The following is a 27,888-nucleotide window of genomic DNA, read 5'->3' on the forward strand; positions in this document are numbered from 1 at the left end:
AATAAACGTTGAAAAAAAAATTAAAAAAATAAAATAAAGAATAAATAAATACACATTGTTTTAAAAATGGGCAAAATAGGGGTGCCTGGCTGGCTCAGTCAATAGAGCACGTGACTCTTGATCTCAGGGTTTTAAGTTCCAGCCCCACGTTGGGTGTAGAGATTACTTAAAAACAAAATATCTTGTTTAAAAATGGGCAAACTAATTATTTTATGGATTATGGGGAGGATAGAACTAAATAATAGTTATAAAGTACCATGGGAAGGTCTGGCATATGCGAAGTGCGCCACAAACCCAGCATTTCCTTCCTTGCTCCCAACAGAACAGTCAGGCAGGCAGGAATCAGGAAGCTCAGAGAAGCAGAGAGGTTTGACCAAGGATACGCAGCGTGAGCAAACAGTGGGCGCCTAGTGCCCAGAGCTTCACCTGGAGCTCCTGTCACCTATCATGTGTGGAAGGCGCAGCCCATTCTCCAACAAAAGGTTGAGGCCCCTGACCCCTCCCTGCCCCTGGCTACTCCAGGTCTGCAGAAGGAAGAGGTATTTGTAAAGGGAACCAAAAGCACTAACATTTATGGAGCTCTTGTGGTGACCAGGCATTTTCCTAAGGGCCCTATAATTATGATTTCACTGCATTCTCTAGAGGACCCTTGGAAACAGGTACCATTATTATTGTCTCCATTTTATTTTTTTTATTTTTTAATTTTTTTTAACATTTATTCACTTTTGAGAGACAGAGAGAGACAGAGCATGAGCGGGGAAGGGGCAGAGAGAGGGAGACACAGAATCCCAAGCAGGCTCCAGGCTCCGAGCTGTCAGCACAGAGCCCGACGCGGGGCTGGAACTCACGAACTGTGAGATCATGACCTGAGCTGAAGTCAGACGCTCCACAGACCGAGCCACCCAGGCACCCCCATTGTCCCCATTTTAGAGATGAGGAAATGGAGGCTTATGTTCAGACCTTGGAGACACTCGGCCAAGAGGTAGAATTTGTGTGTGGTTTCCTGGGCCCCAGCAAAGCCAGGCTTGGGAGGAGGGTGGCAAATTGAAGACTATTTGGAGTGTGAGAGAGATGTCACTTGACTAGACCAGCCATGTTCCAGAATTCCAGCTCTGTTATTCCATGCTCTTCAATGGGTTCAAGCTCTCATTTTACAGATGGGGAGACTGAGGCCCCGCCACCAGAGGCAGAACCTTGGGGCCTGCCCACCAGCTCTCCAGGGCCCGTCCCATTGGTCATGGACACCAAGGCTGGCCCAACTAGAGAGGTCTCCAGCACCTGCCTTGGGGAGGAGTCTGGACCCTCCTCCCCTCACTACCCCACCCACCCTCCATCACCATGGCAACCATGCAGGTGAGTCTCATCACCGCTAATCCTCTAATTACCAGCCACCTCTTCAATCGGCTGTAATTACTTTGGGGACACAGTTAACCTCTCATTAGGAACGCACGGCCGCTTTCTCCAAAAGCGCAGCGGTGACAAGCCTAGTAATTTACCGCCCCGGCTCGCGGGGCCGCTTTGTGTTTAACTCGGGCGCCATCGCATCCCTGTCATTACTCCAGCCCGGTTGTCATGACGATTAATCATTCAATCCCTCATCAGCAACTTTTGCCAAATGTCACCCCGCTCTTGATCAAAATCCATCCTGCAGCCCGACACTGGGGGACTAATGACTTGGAAATAGGCTTCTCCATTCCCGAGAGCTTTTCCCCAAGACTCCTCAGCTCCCTCCAGAAAGGAAGAGGAGGGTCTGAGCTCAGTGTGGTGGTGGGGGGGGGCAGTAGTGGGAGCAGAACTGGCCTGCGTCGGGTGCTTATTCTGCACCAGGCACCTGAGGGGCATTGTCCCTCATGACAACTCCCTGGAAAGGGAAACTGAGGCTCTGAGAAGCTGGTGTTTGGACAGCAAGGAAGTATGGAGAGATTCTAACTCAGACCTGTCTAACTCCAAAGCTGAGCTCTTTTTACCAAACTTCGAGGATAATGCACATCGCCAGCTAGCAAGATCCTGGAATATCACGGTTTGGGCAGCATTGTAGAAATGAGCCGGCCCATTGAATTCAAGGCAGAAGGCCTTAAGAGACAACTCTGGGCACTTTCTGATAAGGAGCCCCATCTAGGGTGAGCAGCTAGCTGTCATGAACACCTATGTCCCAAACGACAAGCAGCAACATCCAGCAGAGAGTGACCTCACAAACCAGGTGGAGAAATAGACTGAAACACAGCGGTAGTAGGTCCGTGAAATGATCTAGACTGAGATTCTAGGCCTGGGGTCATTGGTGCTTAATAATGGACTTCAGTCGCCCGTGAGCCCCCTGAAAATGCAGGATACATTGTGACTGGATGTGAGCATGTGCATTTTTCTAGGGAGATGCTACCAAAAAAGAGCTACTGCTCTTATCTTTCCCCATATCCTTATCTTATAGAAGGGGATACTGAGGCCCAGAGAGGAACCAAGACTTATCCAAAGTTCCAAAACAATGCAGGATGGGAACCACTGGTCCAAGCAGGTGTGAACTCTTTCTCAGGTGCCCAGGGCAGCCAAGTAGGTCAGTGCAAAGGGAGGAATTCCTACTCCTTCAGAGTGGCTTCCAACCCCCCCAGCTCCCAGCCTCCTGAGAAAGCCCAACCCCCACCCTGCTAAAGGAATCTTTCCGAGGCCCCTCCCAGGGAATGTTCCTGCTGGCTGGGCCGCCAGCATGTGTGAGACATAATTACAGCACGTTGTAAATGGCATTAACAGACTGTCACAGCAGCCACATGGTATTAGCAAACGGCTCTGTCTTCATCATGCAGTCCCCGCAGCCTCCGGGCTGGAGCACTTCCCAAGGGGTCTCCCAGGTCCAAGTTGCAGAAGTCTCCCGGCAGGGGATTGAGGGTAGGGGCAGCGATGCGGCTCACAGAGGCCTGGAGATTCCCCCAAGACTTTCTGAGGTCTCAGCAAAGAGCTGAGTAGAAAGTTAGGAAATCTGATTTGTAAACCTGGTTCAACCTCGACGAACTAGCCTTTATCAGGGAGCTACTTATGAGCCAGCCTTTCTGGAATGTAATCTTGTTTATACCTTATAACCACAACCTAAAAGATTATATTCTTCATTCTGCTTTATAGATCAGTTGACTGAGGATCAAAGGGGAAAGGTGATTTCCCCAAGTCCTTTCAGCTAATGGGTGACAGCTGTAGGATTCAAAACAAGTTCCGATGCCTCTGGAACTTCTGGTTTTCCATATATCATGCTGCCTCCTTGGAAAGGTCTCTGATCAGTTTTCTGTCGATAGATACTATAGCCTTGAAGATAATTCCCCAAAGCTACCAGCCCACCAGAAACTTACCAGCCCCTGAGCTCTGATCCCTGGGGTTTCTATGGGAGCAACATAGTAACAACATAATAATCATCAAGATTGTAACAAACATTGTGTATTTCCATACAGTTTCTTCTATGTTCTTTGTAGCATATCCATGAGGGAAAGAACAGCTCTTTCTTGGAGTTGAGAACTAAGGCCCAGAAGGGGAAAGTGACTCTCCCAAGGCTTCACAGCAAGTTTGTGGTGGAGCTAGAATGAATTCCCCTTGTCTCCTTGATTCCCGGTTCTGGTTCTTTTCCGTAAGCCACTAAGAAAGTGTCCATAAGCCTGAGGCCAGGGAGGGGGCATTTACTCTTCCAGGTGCCTCCTGCCCTCTCGCCTGCCCTGTGGGCACCGGTGATTTATGCTTTATCCAGGAGGCCTCCAGGCTGCAGGCAGCAGGATGGGCTGCCTCCCGACTGGTAAGCAAATCCCCTGCTGAGCAGGTCATATTTTATCCGGGCTGCCACCTGCCAGCTCATTTGCTTACAGATACAGGTGCTTCATCAGGGAGGAATTAGCGATTACTTAGCCCAGAGACCCTGGCAGACGGAAGGGCAAGCCAGGGCCATAGCTGGGGTGGGAAGTCAGAAGCCTGTGAGGTCTCTATCTCCTCCCAGGCCACTTAGCTCTGCTCTGGAACCAAAGGGTAGGAGCTAGGATAGAAGAAAGGACCTCTCTGCTTTGGGGAAAACTGACCTCCCACTCCCAACCTATATCTTACCAGTTCTCCAAGGGTGGGTGCCAGCAGCCCCATTCCCTGCAGCCGTCCCAGATCCTCCACACCTGCCAAAAATAACAAGATAGTAAGTCTAACAGTCCCACGATGTTTATTGGTGCCTAGGACTCTATATGCATTGCCTCATTTAATCCAAATCAACTAATACGGCATTTTTAAATCTCCATTTACAGATGAAGAAATAATCTCAGAAAGATTAACCAGTTTGCTCAGAGTCATGCAGTAGGTGAGTTACAGAATTTAGCCTTCTCTGATTTCAGACCTCTTCTCCTAACCAGAACTCCTTGTCTCCCCCAGGCTGTTCCCCAAACCCTGTACCTCACTTGCTGAATTTTGTTCACTTGTTTCTTTATTTACTTATTTTTAAAATAATTTTTAATCTCAGAACAATTTTAGACTTACAGAAAGATTACACAGATAATACAAAGATTTCCCACATGCCCCACACCCAGTTTCCCCTGTTATTAACATCTTACATTTGTCACAATTAATGAACTCATATTGATACATTATTATTAACTAAACCCCATTCTTTATTCTGATTTCTTTGGTTTCTACCTAACGTCCTTTTTCTGCTCTAGGATCCCACCCAGGATACCCTACTGCATACAGTGGTCACTTCTTCTTAGTGTCCTCTTGGCTGCGACAGTTTCTTGGATTGTCCTTGTTTTTGATGACTTTGACAATGTTAAGGAGTAGTGTTCGGGTATTTTGTAGAATGTAACTCAACTGGGATTTGTCTGATATTTTTCTCTTAATTGGACTGAGGTTATGTGTTTTAAGAAGCCACGGAGGTGAAGAGCCACTCTCATTCCATCAGGGGCACATACTATGAGTTTGAGATATCACTACCAAGCTTAATGTTGATCACGTGGCTGGTGTAGTGTTTGCCCGGCTTCTCCACTTTCCCCTTCTTTGCATATTGTATTTTTAGACTGAAACACTGGGGAGTTATGCTCCCCCTCCTCGAAGGCAGAGGATCTACATAAATTATTTGGAATTCTTCTGCACAGGAGATTTGTATATTCTCCCTTTTGTTTATCGGTCCAGTCATTTATTAATAACGGTATGGGCTCGTTGGTATTTATTTTATACTTCGGCTTATAATCCAATACTACTCCTGTTTTTTTAAGTGACACTTGGTTCTTTTTTCCTTGGTGTATCAGCATTTCCCCAATTCTATTCTGAGACAATCTCATTCCATGGGATTTTAACAGGCAATCCTCTTAAAATAGGTTCTAGAGACAAGTCATTTGGGGTAATAGTGGTTGAAAAGGGTTGAAAAGAGATCTTGACTGTAGGACTTGTCAGATCTTTTAATGTGCCAATAATGTGAGTAGTGAATCACCCAGAGGGGGATCTAATAGGCAACATTTCCCACATTTCTTTTCCTGACACCCTGGGGTAGGGTGGGGAAGACACAGATGAGAAAATAATCTAACTATGTATCTCATCTTCCCCTGGAGACCAGAAGTTCTTAAAAGCAAAGATGATGCTTTATTCTCATCTTTATCTCTAGAAATTAGCACTGAGGAGGTGCTAAGGGAATGTTGTTGGATAATGGAAGGATGGATAGATGGGTGGATGGGTGGGTGAGATGAGTCCGAAGGATTTGTAGTTGGTAGATGGATCTATGAGCAGATTGGTAGGTGTATTGGTAGGTGGATGGATGAATGGATAGATGGATGAGCAGGTTGATAGGTGGATTGGTAGGTGGATGGATGGATAAGTAGGTTGGTAGGTGGGTGGGTGAATAGGTGGGTGGATGGATGGATAGATGAATGGATGGGTGGATAGATGAATGGATGATGGATAGATGGATGGATGGATAGATGAATGGATGGGTGGGTGGATGGATGGATGGATGGATGAGCAGGTTGGTAGATGGATGGGTGAATAGGTGGGTGAGTGGGTGGGTACGTGGGTGAAGGGATGGATGGATAGATGGATAGACAGATGAGCAGGTTGGTAGTTGGATTGGTAGGTGGGTGGATGGATGGTTGAATGGATGGTTGAATGGATGGATGGATGGATGGATGGATGAGAAGGTTGGTGGATAGATGAGTGAATAGGTGGGAAGATGGATGGATAGATGATGAATGGATGGATGGATGGATGGATGAGCAGGTTGGTAGGTGGATGGGTGAATAGGTGGGTGAGTGGGTGGGTAGGTGGGTGAATGGATGGATGGATGGATGGACAGATAGATGAGCATGTTGGTAGTTGGATTGGTAGGTGGGTGGATGGATGGATGAATGGAAGAGAAGAGTGGTGGTGGATGAGTGAATAGGTGGATGGTTGGATGGATGGATGGATGAGTGGGTTGGTAGGTGGATGAGTGAATAGGTGGGAGGATAGATGGATAGATGATGCATGGATGGATGAGCAGGTTGGTAGGTGGATGAATGAATAGGTGGATGGATGGATGCATGCATGCATGCATAGGTGAGATGGATACATGGATAGATGAACAGACAGAAGGAGCAGAAACACCAGGCCTTGACTCCCTTCTTTCTGTAAGCTGGGCATTTGCCCATGAAGAAAAAGCCTCTGCCTCGACTAGTAGCGGAATAACTTTGAAATCAGACAACAAAGATGCAAGTCCTGGCCCTGTCACCAGCTGTGTGATCTTGGACAAGTCTTTTAGACTCTTCGAGTCTCAGGTTACTCATCTGTCATAAGGGACTAGTTACTATATCTCAGGATTGCCAAGAGCCTTAGATGAGCTAATACATTTCAAGTGAGCTCATTAGATGCCAATTTCCTTCCTTCCTTCTTCTCTTCTTGTCCTGTGGAAGAATCCAGTGCCCTGATGCCCCCTCTGGAGGTGGGAGAGCAGAGCCTCTGCTTATAGGGTGGGAGTTTTTTGGGGTCCACGGATAGGTTTTACTGTGTTCTGGAACCCCTTGAATAATACACAAAACTGTGTGTGTGCAGATGAACTTTTTTCTGGGTATGGAGTCCATAGCTTCTAGCAAATGCCCAAAGGGCTCCATGACCCCCAAAAAGCCAAAGACTCTGAGGGCTGGGTCTTGACTCCTGTCACATGCTGCCCCAGACCCAGCCTTCAGGCCCAGTCCTCAGGCCATCCACCAGGCTCACTAGTCATCGGACCCCAGTCCGGTTCTTCCTCTGCCACAGGGAGAGAGATGGGCAGACCTGGATCTCAGGAGGGTGCAGGCCAGGATCTGGACTGCTGCCAGGGAATCCAGGCCCAAATATGTACGGAGACCTCCTGAGGGGCCCCACACGTCATCTCCTTCAATCATCCGCAAGCCCTGGGACAGAAGAGCTGTTACCATTCCCATTTTAGAGATGTGGAAACAGAGGTCCCGAGACGGGAGGGGAAGGGCACACACAGAGCTAGCGGCAGTGCAGGGGTTCGGATCCAGTGCTGGCTGATTACGGAGCCCATGCTCTTTCCATGGTGTCGCAGGGGACCGAGGCAGTCCCTGGGGGTGCAAAGGTGGGAACAGGGCTGCAGTATACCCTTGTCCAGCTGTACTCTACCCACAGGCACCTGGTTGAGGCGGTGGGATTGGAGGTCAAATGTATCTGAAATTCAGCTTGATGTCCACTAGCTGAGGCTTATACCAAGAGCCTTCAAGAGCCTAGAGAAAATGCAGCCTTTTGGTAATTGTTGTACCCAAAAGGGTGATTTTTCCTAATTGGTCTGCCCGAATGGGATGCCTTTTCCTAATGTCAACAAAGCCTCCACATAGGCTTCCTGAACTCTCAGTGGAAACACGTTTTAAAAGGCAAGCACAGGGGCCCCCAGGTGGCTCAATAGATCAGTTAAGCGTCCAACTCTTGGTTTCAGCTCGAGTCATGATCTCATGGTTCATGAGTTTGAGCCCTGCATCGGGCTCTGCACTGACAGTGTGGAGCCTGCTTGGGATTCTCTCTCTTTCTCTGCCCCTCCGTCACTCCCGCTGTCTCTGTCTCTCTCAAAATAAATAAATAAACTTAAAAAATAAATCAAAGGCAAGCACATTGGCAGGGGCTGAGAACCCAGCTTCTAAGATGACACTTTCCAGGTAGGGTCCCCAGGGCTCTACGTGCCAGGAACAGCCAGCCCAGCTTTAGCAGGTGAGAGACAGTTCCTGACATTCTCCCAGAGAAGCTGGGGCCAGCGAGGAGGGGAGATGGGACTTTATTCAGTCTGCTCAGCTGCCCTAGAACATCCCCTCCTACCCCACTTAGCCCCTCTCTTCCCCCACCCCCCCACCTTCTGAAATCCAGGTGTGGAAGGCAGGGCCCCGTCTGTGGTCATTCCCTGAGCCACCTGGATCTCAAAACTAGTACTGTCTTTCTAGGGAAGGGTGGGCAGGCCCTCCTGACCTCCCAGAATGACTCCCTCCTCTGGCATCTCCCAGGAGCTATGGCTGCTCCTCCCACTGGCTGGGTGGCCACTTGTAAGGAATGATCCACCCGGGTCCACTCCCCTTCCTATCCTCCCCCTCCCTGCCACCGCCTCTGGCCTGATTAATTCCCCCCAATCCGCCATGCCACAAGGACTGATCGGGCTCATGCCCTGCTAATTGGCACACGAGAGACCTGACAAATGGCTCTGTTTGCGGGATTCCCAGGCTGGGCTAGGTTCACCTGGCACGCCCAAGCCACCCCAGGTTTGCCCCTGAGATACGTGAGCTGGAGCCCTGGGTGGGAGGGGAACGCAGAGGACCCAGGACAGAGGGAGGTGCCCACTATAACCCTCGGATTAACCCAGCCCTGCCACTGCCTGGCTGTGTGACTTAGACTAGGTTGTCTCCCTCTCTGACCTTGGCATTCAGGCTCCTGCTCTGTCTGCCCCGGGCCTCATCTCCAAACTCAGCTGTGCTGGCCCTTCCTCTCCATCCGGCCTGCTGACCACAGAAGCTTAGTCCCAGCTGTCTGGAGAGAAACCTGTCTGCATGATAGGTGCGTGTATGTGCCTAATTATCACTTTCACTGATACATAGTGTATTGATATTGACATGTGGCACACAATTTTAAAATAATAGCAAAATATACACTTGTCTTTACTGTAAATTCCTAGAACGAATTGATCCTCGTAAAACGCTTTTCATTGATTTTTGCCAAACTCTGGCATCAATAGCCAGCCTATAGTCGGACGTGTTGAACAAAGGGTAGCTCAGCCTTGAATCTCGGGTGCTATTTTCACGTAAGTGCGAGTGGGCAGGCTGAAAGTGGGACGGTGAAGGTGGACATCAAAACTTCACTCCCGTGTCGGTGACGTGAGCAACTTCTTCGCTCAATTGCCTAATGGTTTCTGAATACTGGAAGAATATCTCTTCAGTTTCTTTGCGCTATTCCCAGCTCGTGGCTATAAACAGAACACACTTTTTTTTCATCTGCGTTAACATTGTCTCCATTACTTCCTGTCCTTTTTAAGTTTATTTATTTATTTTGAGAGAGTGTGTGCGCGCGCGTGAGTGGGGGAGGGGCAGAGAAAGAGAGAGGGGATTCGGAGCAGCCTCCACACTGTCAACACGGAGCCCACGCCAGGCTCAAGCCCACAGACCTTGAGATCACGACCTGAGCTGAGGTGGGACGATCAACTGACTAAGCCACTTCCTAAGGGTAGACAAGCAACCTACGGCTAAGTTAAGGCCCCATTCGTAACACTTGCCATTTATCAATCATCTGCCGACGGTCAGATACTGTGATTTCAAACCTACCAACATGTTGGTGAACATGGGCTTGGGGAGAGACGCACAGATTCCACTGTATAGCATTTCCGTTATAAAGATGCAATAGGGAAAAATAACCTCAAGTGCATACAAGTAGCACAATGTAGTTAAAGCATTAAGGGGGCACCTGAGTGGCTCAGTCGGTCACGTGTCCAATTCTTGATTTCAGCTCAGGTCATGATACCACGGTTGTGAGATTGAGCCCCACGTCAGGCTCTGTGCTGACCATGGAACCTGCTTAAGATCCTCTCTCTGTCTCTGTCTCTCCCTTTGTCCTTCTCCCCCACTCATGTACGCTCTCTCTCCCCCTCTCTAAAATTAAAAAAAAAAAAAAGAAATGATGAGTTTTGAGTATTTACTAGTTATAATATGATTGACTTAGCTGTAAGTTTATATAATTTAAATGTCAGTAATCACTGTGTGTTGTGTTAAAAAAAAAAAAAAAGTGGCTGAACTTTGTCCCTGGTTCCTGAGAGGAAGACTGAATCCTTGGACTTTCTGAAGTGATGGGGAGAATGTGTTATTTGTGAGCCCCCGGGATCACACCGGAGTTGATGCTAAGAGATGGGGTGACTCAGGATGGGGCCGGTCACCAGAAAAGACCGACCATGTGATTAGAAGGCTGGGGCTTTCAGGACCTCTTCTCCAAAGGGGCAGGGGGAGGCCTGGAGATTGAGCTCAATCACATGGCCAATGATTCAATCAACCCTGCCTAGGTAACGGGACCCCCATAAAAACTCTGGACGCTGCAGCTCAGTACAGCTTCCTGATTGCTAAACACATTGATGCGCCAGGAGGGTGTTGAGCCCAGATTCCATGGGGAGAGGGCGCGGAAGCTCCGAGTTTGGGGCCCTCCCGGACCTCACCCTTCCTTAGGCTGATCCTGATTTTATCCTTTATAATAAAATTGTAATCTTGAGCATAGTGCTTTTCTGAGCTCTGTCTACCATCTGCTCCAGCAAAGTCTCAACGCTGAAGGGAGTTTCGAGACTCCCCATATCTGCACCCATTTGGTCGTGACCTTGCGGTCTTGTTGGGATACATGCCCCTTCACCCATCGGGTCTGACGCTAACTCCGGGCGGTGGAGCGTCAGACCTGGGTTGGATTACGAAGCAGCAGTTGGTGTCAGAAATACTGTTTTGACAACTGGCTCGCACGGCTTCTAACAACTGAACGATTGGTTCCTAGTTCCACTCCTGGGCCTTCGTTTATGTCATTCCTTCTGGCTAAAGGGTCTCTCTCCGCTCACGTTCATTCATTCACTTACTGACCAAGTCTTTCTTGAGGGCACACTCCGTGCCAAGCACTGGACTAAGTGCCTGGGGTAGAGATGAAGATAGACATCGCCTGCAGCGGGTACAATTAGTGCCCCGCTCAGATCCCCCTAGGGTCCCTTTGGCCATTTCTATGTGCCCCTCCACCAGCTTCTGTGTGCTTTCCTTCCATTTGCCTACGTTTGTGACTCCTTTCGAGAACTATCCTCCAGCTGCCGGAGCCACTTTGCTGGCACGTGCAGAGAGCCAGGGGGTTAGAACCCCCTCACCCCCAGGCTGGGGCGGTTCTTAGTCAATGGCTGGCAGTGGGTGAAGGGCCAGCTCCCTTGACTCAGGTCCCGATAACTGTGTGGTGTAACTCACACTCCCAAGCTCCTGTGTCAGATCGGGCTGAAGCAACCCTCCATGGGGCTTTGCCTAAGATGGCACCCTCCTTGGCTTTCTCCTGTCCCCTGTCCTGCTCCCCCCACTCCCTTACTCATCTCCCGAGGGATCGCTTCCTTAAACAATCCCTTGCATGCCAATCCTTGTCCCAGGGTCCAACCCAAGACCTGCCCTATGGAGCTTATAGTCTAGTGGGGACACAGGCATTATTCACAGAGTCCTAAAAACACGAATTTCTTCATCAGTGAATATCAGTGCTTTGAAGGGAAGCAACAGAGTCAGAAACAGAGTCTCTGAGAGCTGTTCCAGGGACATGCCCCATCAGAGTGATCAGGGAAGGCTCCCTGGAGGAAGTAGTGCTTCTTGTAGGATGAAGTCTGAAGGATAAAGGGGAGCTTAGCAGGGTGAAGGAGACAAGGGGGAGGGAGGAACTTTTGCAGGTAGCTGGCATAGCAGGTGCAAAGGCCCTGTGGCGGGGGAGCGAGATCACTGTAGCTAGAGCTACAGTGAACGTAGAGGAATTGATAAGGGCAGAACTGTGCAGCTTGGTGGTACAAGTGGAGATGTGGGTTCATTTTCTTTCTTTCTTTTTAGTGTTCATTTTGAGAGAAAGCAAGAAAGCATGAGTGGAGGAGGAGTAGCAAGGGAGAAAGAGAGAATCCCAAGCAGGCTCTGTGCTGTCAGCACAGTTTCATTGTCTAAAAGGAGTGGAAACACATCTAAATGTCAAGTAGAGGGCTGACCTGAGAGATTTAAATTTTGAATTTTTTCACGCTTTGAAGTGCAAAGATTCTTTGACCCCCCAGGAATTTGCCCTGTGAATAAGGCCACTTTCTTGTACAAGGATGTTCACTACAGTGCTGTGGAGGATACAAAATGAAACACAGAACCTACTATAACATCCATCAAGAAAGGACAGGTTTGGGGGCGCCTGGCTGGCTCAGTTGGTGGAGCGTGTGACTCTTGATCTGAGGGTTGTGAGTTCGAGCCCCATGTTGGGTGTAGAGACTGCTTAAAAATAAAATCTTAAAAAAAGAACAGGTTTCTTTTGGTTCATCCCTTCAGTGGACCCTCATACAGCCTTTAAAAAGTATGAGGGAGGGGCACCTTGGTGGCTCAGTCGGTTAAGTTTCCGACTTCGGCTCAGGTCACGATCTCGTGGTTCGTGAGTTCGAGCCCCGCATTAGGCTCTGTACTGACAGCTCGGAGCCTGGAGCCTGCTTCGGATTCTGTGTCTCCCTCTCTCTCTGCCCCTCCCCTACTAGCGCTCTGTCTGTCTCTCTCTTAAAAATAAAATAAACATTTTAAAAAATTTTTTAAAAAGGGTAACTGCCCTGGTGCTTGGCACATAGTAGATAGTCACTAAATATTAGTTGAGTGATTTCATGAATGAATACATTGTTGCTTCTGCAGAGAAGAATTGAACTTAGGAGAGGGTTTTGCTTGTTTCCTTTTCAGTCTCGTGTTCTTCCAGGAGGATTAGTTTTCTACTTGCTGGCGGGTTTTTTTACTGTAATTGTTTCGCTTTCTGGCAATGTGATTTCCACACAACGAAATTCACTGATGATAAGCGTGCAACTGGGTGAGTGTACAAATGTATACAAATGCATATAACTTGGGGGCGCCTGCGTGGCTCAGTCCGTTAAGCGTCCGACTCTTGATTTCAACTCAGGTCATGCTCACAGGGCCGTGGGATCGAGCCCCACATTGGGCTCTGCACTGAGTGTGGAACTTTCTTGGGATTCTCTCTCTCTTTCTCTTTCTCTCTCTCTCTCTTTCTCCCTCTACCCTTCCCCCGCTCGTGTGCGTGCATGCGCGCACTCTCTCTCTCTCAAAAAAAAAATGCATGCAATTTGTATATAAATGAATATAGTCATGTAAGTGACACCACAATCAAGATACGGAACATTTCCATCACCCCCAGAATTTCCCTCTTGCTCCTTTGTGCTCCATTCCCATCCTTACACTTTGGCATACCCCCGGCCACCCTCCATCTGCTTTCTGTCGCTACCCTTTTGCCTTTTCTGGAATTTCATACACGTCACACAATACCTAGTCTTTTGAGTCTGGCTGTAAAGGTGGAGGGGGAGTTTAGCCAGGTAAAGGGGTCGGGGGGTGGGGGGGGTTGGTGGGTAAGGGAAGAAGCTTTGCAGGCAGATGGCATAGCAGGTGCAAACATACCGTGGCTGGGTTTGATGTTGAGGTTCAGGCATGTTGCTTGCGTCAGGGCTTCATTCCTTTCTATCGCCGAGGAGTACTCCAAGGTACCAGTGGACCACAGTTCATCTGATCACTCACCAGGTCATGCTCCTCACATACCTGTTCACATACCCGCTCACACGGCCCCGCCTCCACCGCCCTGGTAGAAAGCCGGGAGAAAGTTGGGCAGAGAGCCAGACAGAGGGCCTTGGCTGAGGACGCTCTTGGTTGGGGCCCCAGCTTCTCTGGGTCTGGAGAAGGAAGCCAGGATGGTTCCTTCCAGGGCTACCAAGCATCCCCCCCCTGCTCCCAGGAATGACTTCATGAGGTCCTTATACCACCTTGAGCGGGATGGGCCTCCCCATTTTGGAAATTGGGCAAGGGCAGCTCAGAGAGGGCAAGGGCTTGGCGGAGATCACACAGCTCAGAGAAGGTGCAAGCTGGGACTTCACCTCCTGCCCTGGCTATCTCCCACCGAGGTGCTTGAAGGTCCTGCAAAAAACAGAGAGGGGGAAAAAAAGAAAGCCCTGGACACACTGAAGCCACTGAGAATGTCTGAACGGCCCCGGGCCAAGTCATCCCGTTCCTCCTTCTGGGAACCAGGCAGGGAGCAGGAAACATTGCTGCTTCTCTAGATTGTCTGCTGTGTCCCTCTCTCCGTCCCCCCCCCCCCCCCGCCATGAGCTCGCCTGAACCACTCCAGCTGTCACCTGACTGAAGAGGAGAGAAACAATTGAGGGGTCTCTCTGGAGCAGGCAGGGTGGAAGGCTAGACCCCAGGGCTAGGAGGAAGGGGATAGTCACCTGCCACACTGAGAGCTGTTCTTTCTGCCCTACCTGCTTGTTTACACTCCCTGCCCCCCTCCCTCCTAATAAGCCGGTAATAATAATCCATTTTTTCAAACCCCCACAGTCCCTAGTTCTGGGCTCAGGGATGCGAGATAGCAGCCTCTGGCTGTCCATAAATGTGAGAGACAGATGTTGCCAACATCTGGAGATCAGGAAGGCTCAGTCCTGACTGGGGCTGGGAACAGTGCCCAACTGGGTGGAGTGCTCCAGGGGGGAGGGGACCCCAACCTGTCAGTCGTCTGGCCAGGGGCCACTTGCACCGCAAAGGAGGGCCCCTAGGCCCTGGGCAGGGCTCCCAGGCTTAGAGGCCCTCTGGAGGGGAAGCTGGGCGGGTGCTGCCTGCAGGGAGGGGACTTCAAAGGCTCCCTAATCCCCGGTGACATTTTCAGACACAGGAGTTTGCTTTTTTATGCTGCGGATCAAAGCCCAGAGCTTTATAAATAACCCTCATAAAAGCCAAGGAGCTTGTAAAGTTAAACAATAAGTCACAAACAGTGCAAGCATTCGGGGGCAGGACAGAGGCTGGGGGAGTTGGGCCTCTACCCCTTCTCTGCCACCGGATGGCCACCCACCTCCACCCTGTGGGGAGCAAGGCCCTGTGGGAGATCAGCAGGGGCCTGGGTTGGATTTGGAGTTTCCTCTCCAGGCTCTGCCAGCCCCCAGTAGCCATCCTAGAGCTGGCTGGCCATTCATTCATTAAATCATTTCTCCTTCCTTCCTTCCTTCCTTCCGTTAGTCAATCAACAAACGTTTCCTGATCATCTCCATACGAGGCCCCTGGCCAAAGAGCATAAGCTTTGACATCACCAGGATTCAGATCACAGCGCTGTAACTTCCAAGCTGGGTGGCTTCCAAAAGCACCACCGCACCTTTCTGAACCTCGGTTTCCTTATCTGTAAAATGGAGAGACATTTTGAACCTGTCCTAAGACAGTTGCTGGGAGGCCTTGGTGGGCATGGCAACTGGTAAGGGCTTAAAACCTTTCCTAGGTGATTATTACTGTTAACCAGACAGCAAAAAACCTCATCAGTGGTCTTTACAGGGGGCTTCTTTGTCTCCTACTCCCCCCCCCAAATTACTTCCCCTTCTGCCCCCATGCCATGCGGCCCCAGCTGGGAGGGGGTTTTGATTGATCTTGTCTGTGTAGTCAGATGGGCCACAGTAGGTGCTCAGTAAATGACCATAGAAACTTGCAGCCCTTCTCCCAGTGGAAATTTCCATCGGGAGATCTGAGCATCTGCGTGGAGGGGGAAAGAGGGACAGGATTGGCAGACGGTGAGGGTCCCTCAAAGCAGCACACTGGGAGCTGATGCCTGGGCCCTCCCTTGGGTGAGGAAGCCCAGTCTGGGACAGACTATGCCCGCATGGATCCCCCCGCCCATCCTGGGGTCTTCCCTAAGCACGCACAGCAGCTCCAGGATGGCAGTTCCATTTCGTAGATGAGAAAACTATGGCCCAAGGTGGTGAAGGCCTTTGCCTGAGGTCACCCAGCTCACTTGTGCCAGGACTGGAATTCGAACACAGGCCCTGTGTGATTCCAGATCGGCCTTTTCTGCTGCTCCCGTAGGCGCCAGAGGTGAACAGCCCAAAGCCGGCTTCTCCCCTGCAGCACCTACCTGACCAGGGCCATTCTGGAGAAAGCAAATGAGCTCCCCGATCTGAGAGCCTGGCTTTACATCTGTGCAGCTGCCGTTATGGGGGATTCAAATTTAGCTGTCGCCACTCAAGCTGCCAGCTTCCTGGTTCTCTGCAAAGAGGGGTGGAGGTTGGGAACCAGGAGAGGTGGGCATGTGTTGTAGTCGGTTCGGGCTGCTGTTAACAAAATGCCAGGGCTTTGGAGGCTTATCAACAACAGAAATTTGTTTCTCACAGTTTTGGAGGCTTGATGTCGGATGTCAGGGAGGCAGCAGGGTGGGGTGAGAGCTGTCTTTAGGGTCGCTGACTTCTCACTTGTCCTCACATGACTGTTGGGGTGAGGGAGCTCGTGGGGATCTCTTTTTTTTTTTTTTTGAGAGTGAGAGAGAGAACAGGGAAGGGGCAGAGAGAGGAGAGAGAGAGAGAGAGAGAGAGAGAGAGAGAGAGAGAGAATCCCAAGCAGGCTCCGCACTCCCCAGCAAGGGGCTCAAACTCAGGAACCACGAGATCTTGACCTGAGCGGAAATCAAGAGTCAGACGCTTAACCGACTGAGCCACCCAGGGGCCCCTTGGGGCTTCTTTTATAAGGGCAGGGAGCTCATTACCAAAGGCTCTGCCCTCAGGACCTTGTCACCTCCCAAAGTCCCCACGTCCCAATGCTGTGACCTTGGGCATTAGGTTTTCAACATATGGATTTTTAGGGGGAGACATGCACTCAAGCCATAGAAGCATGTCAGGGAGTTCTGTTAACTGGTTCCCTCAGTCAGTTATTCAGTGAGTGAGTCAGTCATCAGACAAACATTTATTAGCCCCTGCCACGTGCCCAGGCCCCATGCTGGATGCCAGATCTGGTGCAAACCAGATAATCCGGGTGCCTGCCCCCACGGAACTAACAGTGAGGAAGGCGAGATCAAAGGAGAGGCTAGGGGGAGCGCAGAAGTGAGACTCACCCCATATGTGGAGGAGGGGCAGTGAGAGGGCTTCCTGGTGGAGGTGTCAATTGAGCAGGGACCCAAACATGAGGAGAAGTTAGCCTGGAAAGGAGGCGGGGAAGGGCGTTTCAGGCAGAGTGAAGAGCCTGGGAAAAGTGAGAAGGGACACAGAAGGGACCTCCCCCACCAAACTCCTTTGTTCTGTTTCAAGGTCAGAATCCTCTGAGCAGAGCAGGGCAACAGCTCACTTCCAGAATCCCCCCACGCCCATCCCCACATAGGTAGTATTCCCATTATGACACCTGAGGCAAGAGAGGCTCAGAGAGGTTGAGTAACTCCCTCAAGGCCACACAGCAAAGACACTTTGGATCTGGACCAGCTTGGTGGATGTGGGCATCAGGGAACCTCCCAGAGCCTCCAAGGTTTACAAACTGTGCCCCCCAGCAAATCACCTCCCCTCACTGAGTCTCAGTTTCCTTATCTGCAATATGAGACCCAAGCGCAGTTCCCCCGCACCTGTTACAGCCACATCTCTCTCTGACCTCATTAGGACAGTTGGCCTGGAAGCAGCAGTCCCTGGTGGAAGGTCGGCCAAAAACCCTGTCCCAACTAGGCCAGCCGCGACGGGATCCCCCTGTGGGTATCTGGCCTAATTGACACCCCCGTCCCCCGCCCCCCCCCCCAACCGGGAGCTGTGCCAGCTTCTCTATGATCATTTGACAATCCAAGAAACACTCTCCTGGAGCCCCTGTGAGCCAACCTCAGGACTCAGCTCCTCTGTGGCCAGAGGACGAGGTTCCAACCCTAGTCCGGGCTTCTCTCCCTGCCAAGCTCATGCTGGGTGCCTCCCATAGATGGCTTTGCTTGATTCCCAAAGCACCAGGCGAGGTCAGTATCTATGTCCTTCTGGATGGGTCCCAGGACAAAGCGACAAAGCGGGGGAGGGGACCACCCACAGAGCCCTCAGCGTGCAGGAGGCAGCCTTTGAGGGGCTCCCTGGGGTCCCAGACCCCGGTTCCCCCATCTGGAAAACGAGGATGGTGAGGGCCATCTTGTGGGTAAGGCATTGGCTTCAGTTTCCCCGTCTGTAAAATGGTGTGGATCTGACGCGCCCGGGGTCGTGTAAGAATCAACCACCAAATAATAACAACAGTGCATGATTATTGAGCACCTGCTGTGTGTCAGGCACTTTTTAGGGGCGCTGAGTGATTAACTCTTTCAATCTTCGCAGCAATCAGAGGAAGTATCTCCTGCTATTATCCCCATTACGCAGTCGAGCAAACAGAGGCCCCGAGAGGTTAAGAAACTCACCCAAACACAGGTAAAGGCCTTAGCACAATAAAGGTTAGCTTTTATTTCTGTGCCACTCCCTTTAGCATCCAAAGAACCCCTTGCCACCCTCCCCCACCCTTCCTGTGCCTTCCACCTCCTTCTAGACAGCGACAGAGGGTGTCATTCATGGGATCACCTGCGGGACAGAGGCATAAATGCTTTCCCCTTGACTAAAGTTAGACAGCAGAAGGAACTTCCCAGCCATGGGGGCTGCGAGGAGAGGAGCGCGTTCCCCGCGGTCAAGGCCAAGAGATGCCGAGATGAAAACGTGAACTAAGACAGCAATAGGGACAGGTGGCCCCTCCGAGTTCCTTCCAGCCTTGGGATTCCAGAGGCAGGACAGCAGTGGGGCCCACGTGGAGCTGTCTCTCTTGGTTGTTTCTTTCTGAGGTTGGGGATGCCAGGCTATTGTCTGGCACTGGGGGAGAGGGAGTGCCTCGGTGACAGGATCCTGGGACTGGCGAGAATATCCCTTCCCCACCCTGCGCACGCCAGCGCCCCAGAGCAGCTGGGCAGCATTTCTGCTGTCTGCGGGCTCATTTATCATTCCGAGGGGGGCATTGCCGCCGTGAGGTCCCCCGGGACAGCTCTGCCATGGCCCCATCTGATTGAAATCCAGGCCCAGTGCACACTCGGCCCAGGGAAGTGGCTGCCCAGAACCCGAAATAAATAATACCACAGGCAGGAGGCACAAATCTGCCGCTAATTACGGCATATCCTGATTAAATGGGGTGCATAAATAAATATTTCAGCTTGGAAGATGAATCAGCCAGGAAGATCGCCACACCAGCCGTACTCTGAGCCTCAGCTTCTTCCCCACGGGGGCAGACAAAGACAGAGCCTTGGCCCACTTGCCATGTGACTGGGGATCCGTCCCCACATCCCCCAGCTTGGCCTCAGTTTCCATATCCATCAGGTGGGGTGTCAGTGATCACCCCGCAGTCAAGCCCACAGATCTGGAGGGAGAGTCGGAAAGGGCATTTGGGGTGGCTGGGTTTTGACAGAGTCAAGGAGGCAGTGATTATAAATCGTAAAGAACAAAGAATTCGGAGCCAGGCGGTCTTGGGTTTGAATCCCAGCTCTGGGACCATCCCTGTGCCTCGGTTTCTCCTTCTGTAAATCGGGTGGATGTGACCAGTCGATGAACGCTCAGAGCCACACCTAGCACACAATTAGTAACCACTCTCGGGATTAGGAACACCACACGCTTGAATCCTGGCAGTTACTGTCATTAAACGTGGAGGTCCCCAGAAGACCCAGCCCCAGGCAAGGTCCACACTCTTCACACCCGCTTCAAGGCCCTGCCTAGAGACGTCTGTGCCTGTCTTCACAGATGCCACCTACTCATTTCCGAGAGGCAGAGCGATAATAGAATCGGGGGGCCCAGGGGAGGGGAGGAGGAGGGAGACTCATCCTGGAAAAGTTTAAATCAATTAACTCCCTTCCAGAAAACAGGCTGAGAAATGTAATGGAGAAGTAATGACTTTTCTCCACAGGATTAAATGACACAGACCAGGGCCCAGCGAGGAATCGGGAAGGCGGGCACAGGAGCCCTGTCTGTGACTGCCTGTGTGGCCTTGAGCGAGTCTCGTTTTCTTCCCTGAGCCTTAGTTTCCCTATCTGTACAAGGGGAGGGCTTGGGCCGGCGAGGGAATGGCTAATAGAAGGCCTGCCTCCTGTCCCTGTCCCCACCCTTGCCCGAGCAGACATTGCTAATCAATTGCAGCACTGTTCTCGTTGAGCCTGCAGGGAGTGGCAAAGCCAAGCCAAGCCAGAGCTCCAGGCTTTCCCTCCGGATGGGCCAGGGTTGGCGTATAGGCACCAGACTAGGTTCAGATGGTCTGCAAGCTCTCCTGTAGCACTAGGGTAATATTCACGATGGTGTTCTTACTGCTCTGGTAGACTCAGGGCCCATCATACCACTGACAGCAAAGGTTAACATTGACTTGAGTGTTAGCTGTGGGCCAGGCACTCTTCTTTATATATTTGTATGTGTGTATGCACACGTATATATATGTATATTGTATATACATTTATTTATTTTAAATGTTTATTTGTGAGAGGGAGAGAAAGCATGCTTTTGAGCAGGGGAGGGGCAGAGAGAGAGAGAGAGAGAGAGAGAGGGAGACAGGGGATCTGAAGCAGGCTCTGTGCTGAGGAGAGAGGAACCCGATGTGGGACTCGAACTCACGAACTGTGAGATCATGACCTGAATAGAAGCTGGACTCTTAACCAATTGAACCACCCAGGTGCCTCTATATTTATATTTATATTTATATTTATAATATATTTTTTAATTTTTTTTAACACTTATTTATTTTTGAGACAGAGAGAGACAGAGCATGGACGGGGGAGGGTCAGAGAGAGGGAGATACAGAATCCAAAACAGGCTCCAGGCTCTGAGCCGTCAGCCCAGAGCCCGATGTGGGGCTCGAACTCACGGACCGCGAGATCATGACCTGAGCTGAAGTCGGACGCTTAACCGACTGAGCCACCCTGGCGCCCCATATATTTTTTTTAAAGTAGGCTCCATGCCCAGCCTGGGGCTTGAACACACAGCCCTGAGATCAGAAGTTGCAGGCTCCACCGACTGAGCCAACCAGGTGCCCCTATGCTTTCATATATTACCTCACTGAAACCTCATAACCATCAGGCAAGGCAGTCACTATGATTACCATGCTTATTCCACAGAGGAGCATGGCCCACCGCCCCACAGCTGCTACGCCGCATCAAGATTTGAACTCGTGCTCGTCTTCCCCGAAACAGTCCAGGTCGGGTAACGTGACCCTTTTCTTTTCTCCTAATTGGAAGTCTGGGGAAGGGAGTCGCCACGTCTCCACGCGAAGTTCTGTGCCACGTGCATCACACACGTCGTCGGTTTGGAACCGAGGTTCTCCTCCTTTTCCAGATGGGGAAACTGAAGCTCGGGGGGACGATGGGAACTGCCCAAGGCGTGTGACCGATCATTGGTGGGGTGAAGTGACGCTGTTCATTTCCCTCCTGCCCCTCTCCCTGCAGGAACGGTGCCCATTTATCCTGGAACTCTGGTGCCCAGCCCGGGCCGGGCACACAGGAATAATAGAATGAATGAATGAATGAATGAATGAATGAGGCAGCTATACTAGAGGAGTGCCAGGGTTAGAGTATACCCCACCCCTTCCATTACTGGCCCTCAGACCCCTAAGTTGACTCCTATCCCTGTCCCTTACTGACCCACCTGCCTGGCTGGATGACCTCTCACCTCTGCCCGTGGCTCCAGATGACCCTGGGGGCTTCCAGTCGGGGCCCAAATCCATCATTCCTGACTGGTCTGTTCCAGCCCTGCCTCCTCCCATCCATCTTCTCACCGCAGCTAGAGAGAAGGGGGTGGTGCTGGAGGGCAGGGGGAGGGTCCCACTCCAGAAAACTCTTGGACCTGCTGAAGTCCTCTCCAGTGCCCACCTCCGCCACCTCCCACGCAGTCACTCCCTCCCTGCAGAGCGTTTGGTCAAATACCTTGGAACCCAACACATAGGATCGCCAAAGGCAGAGGGCTCTAGCTGGAGGGTGCAGGACGTGAAGGAGTCCTGCCTGGTGCCCCACCCGCCCCTTTGCGTCCAAGTAGCCCCCAGGGTGGAGCAACTCCCCCGCCCCACCCCAACCTAGAACCTCCAGGAAGCCATGGAGAACGACTCCGTCCTGGGGACCAGGAGACCTGGGTTTCATTTCCAGTCCAGCTACTGGCTCACTGTGTAACCTGGAGTTACACCGTCTCTCTCAACCTCAGTTTCCCCATCTACAACACGAGAGGGTTGAACTCAGTTTTCAGGCTTTTATGACTGGAACACTGGAAACCTTTTGTTCAAATTAAATCACATGCTGAACTCTGATATGAAAAAGATGAAATTGGCCGTGCTGTAGTTGAAGTGGGTGGGGCAGAGGGGGGAGTGTGGACCCCGGAGTTCTCTCTGCACCTCCCCCCCCAAAAAACTAGTAGTCCCTGACATATCTTCCTAAAACCGTAAGGTTCCTAGAAAGATTTTGAAAATATAAGAATAGATATTTTTTCGATCATTTTATTATGAAGCATTTCAAACAGACAGCAAAGTCGAAAGACATTTACAGTGAACACATAAATACCCACTAGTTGGGTTCTACCATTAATATTTTACTGTACTTGCTTTATTAAATACGGGTCCCCTCTCAGCTCTGTAAAATTCTGTGACTCGGAGAGGACTGTACTGGTGGGTATGTGTTTGGGGGAGAGGAGGGGGAGGGAGGTGTTCTGAGTCCTTCCTGGGAAGTCCTGTGAATCTGTAACAGCAACACAGCAGCTGTAACAAACAGACCCCGGCGTCTTAATGGTGCAACTCAGCAAACGTTCAGTTCTCATATAACAGTCCAAAGCTCGTGCTGTTGGTCAACAAGTGGGCAACTTTCCTCCACCAGTGATTTAGGGCCCCAGGCTCCATCCCTCTTTTGGCCCTGCTCCGCCCTGGAAAGGTCCATCGTCTGCCTCGGCGCAGCAGAGAAAACTGTATACAAGAGGCATAATCACTTCCTACACTCGGCTTGCTCACATTTCACTGGCAAAAGCTACTCGTTCAGCCATGCCTGGAAATGTAGCCCTGAGCTTCATCCTCCCGCTGGGCTCTGCTTCCTAGCATCCACTCCACTCCGTGGAAGGAGGTATGAATTTCAGCCAGTGAGTTGGCTGTCTGTGCCATACGGTGGGGCTAGAAGCACCCCCGAACCCATCCTAAGTCATCCTCACCGTCCCCTTGTCCCCATCCCTTTGTATCCCAGGCCGGATAGAGAAGGTCTAGTTGGCTCTCTAGAGGAGTTTAGCTTTGTTCAATAAACACGTATTGACATCTTACCATAGACCTGGGCTCTGTACCAAGCATTGACCATACAAAGATGAACAGGACTAGGTCCCTGTCCGTAAGAACCTTCCAGGAAATGGAATGGCTAACTCTTTCCTCTGAAACCCTTCCTTTCCTGAGAGAAGTCCCATGAGATCTTCCATTTTATGAGGGTGGGTAGATCTGATATTGGAACACTGGAGGAAGGATCTGATTTGAGAAATCTTTCCAAGGCACCTTCTGCGTGCCCAGAACATTGAGCTCATTTGTTCTTCTTCACTCTTGCGAAGGCACTTTCCCCATACTGCATGAAGGGAAGGAAGGCCAAGGCTCAGGGTGGTAAAGTGACTTGCCTAAGGTCACACAGCTAGCAGTGGAGCTGGGATATGAGCCCAAGCATCACTTCCTAGTCCCCTGGGGTCTTTTTCTGCCTCATCTAGGTGTCTGCTGGGATCTATAGTAGAAGAGAGACACAAGAGGGCCAGCTTCCCGGCACAGACCCAAAGCTGTTTCTTCCTCCCTACCCCCAGGAAGTTGGTGCTGTTATTCTTGCATTTCAGAAAACAGGAAGCCAAGGCTCAGAGAGGTGAAGTGACTTAGTGAAAGTTACACAGCCAGTTTGGTTTCATGTCCTGATCTATTTGACCCGATTGGGGCACGTCTTGACAAATGGGTGGTTTTTATGGCTAAACATAGAGGCAGTGGGATTGTTCCTTGTCACGGGGGTGGTTCAATAGGCAAAGGACTGCTTTTTCTATTAACAATGGCGTGAACTTATTTTAAGGCAAGGGAATGGCATCTCGGAGCAATATAATGGTTTACAAAACAGCTGCAGACAGCTTAGCAGATCCCCTCCCTGCTGGATCCCCGCCAGGAAGGGGCTCTGGGGCAAGGGTGGAGGCACCTTTCTGGAGCTCTCTGGGTCTGAGCCGGGGGTGGGGCTATGGGAGGGAGCCCAAGGCCACCGGGCAGGAAGCAGGCACCTGGCCTATCGACAACGTGAGGCCCAATCAATGCTATCTCCCCAGGCCATGCCTGGCCAGACATTGATTTCTGCCGCTGTTGTTAACTCCCTGTTTATGTAACGCCTGAACTTTGCACAACTGAACCGTTTCATGTGCAGAAGAGAGCCCGTTGCCATGAAAACCAGGCTACACATGACAGCCGGGATGCGGCGGTATCCCTGTTTTATTGGCCTGCACTGAATGTATTTTAACCTTGATAAGTCAATAACTTTTTGTACAAAAGGAGATCTGCCAGGCGGGGTTGGGAGGGCCTGGTGGCCTTTCCAGGCCAGAGGGGGGGGCGGGGCGGGCTGTGTTTAATCCCCTGGAAATCTCCCTGCCACTCAGAGCCTGGGAGAACCAGGCCCAGCTGGTCAGAAGAGCAGAGATCGACCTTGCGGGGGGTCGTGGGGGATCACGTCCACATCCGGTCGCTGCTTCCTGTTTGTTCAGGCCTCCGGCTAAGGCAGAAACCTATCACACAGACCCATCAGGGTTCGAATCCCGGTGCCGCCCACCCAGGAGCTCTCTGCCACCTCCAGCAAGACCGCTGACGCCAGCCTCAGGGTCCACGTCTCTAACACAGGCCAGCGGTTCCCCTTCATGGGCTTTGCTGTGAGGTTTACAGATCATGTATGAAAAGTACCTGGGGCAGTGCCTGGTCCGTAGTGGGGAATTATTACCATTGTTGTCACTTTGTTTTACAATAATAATCATTGATTCTGTGTACAGAGTCCATTAGGCTTTTGGAAATGTTATATCTGTTTTCTCATTGTAGTCCTTCCTTGAGATAGGCAGGGCCAGGGTAGGTAGAGTCCCAACTCTCAGTTGAGCCCAGGGAAGCTGCCTGACTTGTCTAGAGGGGTCACATGATAAGATGGTGGTGCTGATTGAAGGAACAAAACCCGGGACTCCCAATCCAGTGCTCTTTCAACACTCCCCCTTCATAGGAATAGCCCCTGCGCTGCTGGTTCCCCAACAGCTAACCCCAGACTCAGCAGACGTCACTAATCGATGGCAGCACAGCCCTCTTTCCCTCCTGAGCCTGGGTGAGGAGGCCTCAGAATCCTCCTCAACACACAGCTGGTGTGTGAGATGAGCCTCAAATGAAACCGTTTGCCCCGAGAGGGCTCTGGGTTCAAGTCCCACCTCTGGCCCAAACCTGCTGCATGACTTTGAGCACGGGCCTTCCCTCTCCGGGGTTTACCGGTTCCCAGATTCTCTTGGGTTCTGCCAGGTGGAAGGGACCCCACCACCTTCTGGCTGCTCTCCCAACTCCCCAGGCATCTTGAACCTTCCCCAATTCTGTCAGCAAAATAACGACATAGAACCTACTCTGTGCAAGTGATTATGCAACGTGCTGGCGATCCAGTACCGATGATGACAAAGAGTCCTCCCCACCACCTCCCCAGAGCTGACAATCTAGACTGGGAGACAGAAGAGAAACAAGTCAACCCACAAGGGCCCAGGGAGTTGCCGACAGTAATCAGCGCTGGGGAGGGAAAGCGAAGGAGGGTGCTGTCGGGGAATAATGCAGATGGGGTGGTCAGGAAGTGCTTCTCTGCAGATGTGACATTTGAGCTGAGACCTAAAGTATGATAATGCAAAGAGCAGAAGGAAGAGCGTTCCAGGCGGAGGGCACAGCTTGGGCAAAGGCCTCAGTGGAAACAGTTTGGCACCTGCAAACAATCAAGGGGACGCCAAGGTGGCCAGAGGGGAGCATGGCAGGGGCCAGTCCCCAGGGCTCCCTGGGCCTCCTCAGCCCCCCTCTTCTGGGCTCCTGGCCCCATCTCCCTGGCCTGCCCTAGAGAGAGACTCTAGGTACTTGGGGGGCAGGGCTGGGTGAATAACAAGGTTACACGTGCTTCTTCGTCTTTCCCCTTTTCTCCAGGAGGAGCATAAAGAGCTCTTTCTTTTCTGCTTATTAATAGCTCTGATTAAATTATCTCTGAAAAACCTACATGGTGTGCACCAATGGGGGCTCGGCTCCCTCCAGGCTCTGGCCTAGATTATGGCAACAAGGGCAGGTGAGGCAGGTGGGGGCTGGGGAGGGAGGCTGGGGCAGGCCTTCTCCCCCCACCAGGACAAAGGCTCAGTCTCTGCCTCCCCCGCCTCCCTCCCCAGCCCAGCTCAGCCTCTGAACACCCTCCACTCTTGGGACACTCACAGCCCCCTCAGTTGGGACACTGGACCTTTGCATTGGCATTGCCCTCTGCCAGGATGACTCTTCCCTCGCCCCTCCCCTTGGTTACCTCCTACCCATTTTTTAGGGGCTGCTGAGCAGCCTTTTCACCAGCACCAGCCCACTGGCTGGGTCAGGTGCCTGCTCTATGCTTTTCCCTCCTGTTACCCTGGATGATAAGTGCTAGCTCTCTTATCTGTCCCTTCCCCACCCCCCCCCCCCATGAAACCTGAGCCCCACAAGGTCAAGGACTGTGTTTAGATTACTGCTGAATCCCTAGTGGCTGGCACAGAGCAGGTACTTGGGAAATTTTGAATGAATGAATGAATGAATGAGCAGAGTGAAAGAGGGAACAGGCATGACTAACCTTACATATATAAGAAAGTGGGAACAAAAGTTCCAGGCTCCGGTCTCCTTGAGCAGTACCTACGTGGCAATTAACCCCATTTCCCGGTTGGGGAAAACCGAGGCACAGAGCAGATGAGCCACATGGCTATTAACCTGAAGAGTCAGGATTCAGATCCAGCCAGTGTGATGCCACTCCCTCCTCCTCTCCCTGCTTCTCCACTACAAGAGAACAAAACCAAACCTGGGCCACATTTATTCATTGGTTCAGAGATGGACTCAACAACACTTTACTGAGCACCGACTGCATACCAGGCCTGTGCTGGGGTGAAAGCAGTTCAAATGCAGCTCCTGCCCTCACAGAGCCCTCAGGTTGGCGGGGAAGACCGTCAAATAATTGGGCCATTATAAAATAGACTGGGTACATCTAGGAAGGGGGGAGCGCTCCAGCCTGGAGGGCAGTAGTCAGGGAAGGCTTCCCGGAGAGGGGGCACCCTAGCTGAAGCCTGAAGGAGGAGCAAAAGTCACCTACCTGGAGGGAGGATACTCTAGGTGGAAGGGACAGAATGGGTAAAGACCTGGAAGTTAGCCACCTGAGAGGCTGTGCAGGTATTGCAGCAAGGCTGGGATACGGTGAGGGCTGAGGTGCTGGCTGTCCCACAACCCCTTCAGGGCCTCTTGAACCCCTGGCTGGAGCCGGCATTCAAGCGCTGGCCCGCCTGGTGGTTCTGTGGACCGTGGCAAATCTATCTTGACACTGTCTCCATTCACATAATGCAGAGTTATTGCACGTGACCAATAGCAAGGGAAGGCTGGATCAAAGCTGGGAACTGGAGGGCCAGGGGACACTGACGGGAGGGCCTGACCTCAGGGAGGTAGGCACTGTGAGTATGGGAGGGTGTAAGTGAAGACCTGAGGTTGAGCATCTGTGAGGCCGTCCACCTGCCTGGAGGGGCAGGAGAGGAACCTGGAAGACTGAGCTCTTCGCCTACACACCTGCCCTCCAGCCCACCGCTGCCTGAAATCCCACCATTAGCACATCATGGGCTCACGGACCTTCGGAGATGGAGGGGTCTTTTGAGAACTTCTAACCCCCTGGCTACAGGGGGTACATTGGAACCACAGTGGGACCTTT

The 27,888-nt window shown here is 51.4% G+C and overlaps 1 long non-coding RNA gene across 1 annotated transcript; it reads left to right on the forward strand.

Moving 5' to 3' along the window:
• Nucleotides 1-1,138: 1,138 nt before the first annotated feature.
• LOC122470354 lies at nucleotides 1,139-22,244 on the forward strand. The gene is made up of 3 exons (XR_006293901.1): nucleotides 1,139-1,353; nucleotides 4,254-4,306; nucleotides 21,070-22,244. It is a non-coding gene; the product is annotated as an uncharacterized LOC122470354 (long non-coding RNA).
• Nucleotides 22,245-27,888: the final 5,644 nt, after the last annotated feature.

The sequence above is a fragment of the Prionailurus bengalensis genome, chromosome D3, assembly GCF_016509475.1.
Source record: "Prionailurus bengalensis isolate Pbe53 chromosome D3, Fcat_Pben_1.1_paternal_pri, whole genome shotgun sequence".
Taxonomy (NCBI): Eukaryota; Metazoa; Chordata; class Mammalia; order Carnivora; family Felidae; genus Prionailurus; species Prionailurus bengalensis.